The sequence below is a fragment of the Mus caroli genome, chromosome 7 (assembly GCF_900094665.2).
Source record: "Mus caroli chromosome 7, CAROLI_EIJ_v1.1, whole genome shotgun sequence".
Taxonomy (NCBI): domain Eukaryota; kingdom Metazoa; phylum Chordata; class Mammalia; order Rodentia; family Muridae; genus Mus; species Mus caroli.
The window spans coordinates 129,282,019-129,283,894 of NC_034576.1; the positions used below are offsets into that span (position 1 = coordinate 129,282,019).

Below are 1,876 nucleotides of genomic sequence, written 5' to 3' on the forward strand. Positions count from 1 at the left end.
TCGGCCTGGAGGGCACTGGGCGTGGTTTTATCCAAGAAGGGCACTTTGGGAAAGAGCTTATGTCTGTATGCTTTGAGGGTCCTTCCCACTCAGACACTGGGACCTGGTGAAATAGAAGAACCAGCAGGAACCCTCAGAGCCTCCAGTCGGGATGCAAAGCCTAGGTCATCGTGGACGTCTGCAAAGGCCAGCCTGCCGAGCAAGGGCGGAGCCAGTGCAGGCCAGAGGAGCTTCAAGTCTCCACAGCTAAGTGTCTGTCTGTCTGTCTCCTTATTAATAAATTGTCCCTTGTCTGAGGTTTATGTGTGTGCATGGGTAAATACAAAGGCCAGCAAGGACTGAAGTAGGTACAGAGACTCTGCCATAGGTAAAGCTCTCAGCCATGAGATTTAAATGGGTCCCGAGCCTTCCGTCCATTAAATAAAAGACATTGTCAGACAACTAAGCTGCTTTCATTGGAGGAAGATGACAGGGCTCATGCCTGGAGCCCCAGAATTTAGGATGAGGCAGGAGGATCACTCAGAACTGAGACAGGCTTAGTAGTCTTCAGGTTTGTCAACTGATGCCCTAGGCCAAGGTCTGGTTGCTCACAAGAACCTAGCTACAACACGAACCCTTGAAAAGAAGGTGAGGTACCAAGGAGGGAGGACCAGTGACTGGGAAGCAGGAGGCTGGTGATGAGTGAGCCTGGAAAGAGGTTGCTAGCTTGCCTGGTACAGGTTCAGAAAGTCTGGATGCTAATTCATCAAGGGATGTTGGAAGACCCACCTCCTCAGACCTTTACAAATTCTGCTGTTTCTCCAACAGTAGAGATAACTCAGGAGTAAGAAGCAGGTCCCTATCTTGTTCTGAGGGCAGGGAAAGGAGTGACCTAATTGGCCAATGGCAGACATCATTAGCTCCATTCATCTTACTTGGCAAGTTCCTGCCAGACCCGGTAACTCAGCTAATTGTTCAGGAATAGTCAGGAGTTCTCCCAAAGATCGTTGCCATCTGACTGGCTTCCTCAGAAATCATGCCCTTGTGAAGTTGGATGCATCCTTGAAACCCTGGAACTTAAGGATCTGTCCCAGGATCTTTAGAGACTTGTATACTTGGGTGCATAGGCATCCTGTTGGCCCTCTGAGGGACCTTGGAAAGTTCTTCCTGGCTGTCTCCTTTCTCTAAGCTGATCCCAGTGAACCTTGTAAACTGCTGTTAGCCCTGCCACTTCACTGCTCCATTTGAAAATGCTAAGGATAACTCCTGGGATGGATGAGTGGCTCAGTTCTGAAGAGGACCTGTCTTTGTCCTCAGCACATATATAGTGGTTTACACACCAGCCCACTCCAGTCAGGGCATCTGGTACCCTCTTCTGAAGTCTTGTACCAGGCACGCACATGTGCACATAGATACAAACAAAAACTCATAACATTTTGAAAATTTTTTTAAAAGATGGGAACCTCTGCTAATCCCGAAAATTAGAGGAGAAAGACCATCAACCCAAGTCATGGAGGTCAAGTTAAAGCAAGCAAAGCAACTTTGATTTGTGTGCATGGGCTGCCTCCCCCTAGGGAGGGTGTGAGGACGACAAGGCTTTTATAGTTCAGGAGTTTCCAAATGGAGCATTTGGCAAATGGGTTACAGAAGCAGGGCATAAGCACAGAAGTCAGTAAGAACCTCCTGATCCAAAAAAACGAGGTCCAGGGTTGGAGAGATGGCTCAGTGGTTAAGAGCACTGACTGCTCTTCCAGAGGTCCTGAGTTCAAATCCCACCAACCACATGGTGGCTCACAATCATCTGTAATGGAATTGTTGCCCTCTTCTGAAGACGGCTACAGTGTACTCATATAAATAAAAGAAATCAGGCCGGGCGTGGTGGCGCACGCCTTTAATC

The 1,876-nt window shown here is 48.4% G+C and overlaps 1 protein-coding gene across 1 annotated transcript in view; it reads left to right on the top strand.

The window, feature by feature from the left end:
• Znf48 (zinc finger protein 48) overlaps nucleotides 1-1,876 on the top strand; it is an 11,282-nt gene that overhangs the window by 4,189 nt on the left and 5,217 nt on the right. The gene's annotated exons all lie outside the window — the stretch shown is intronic.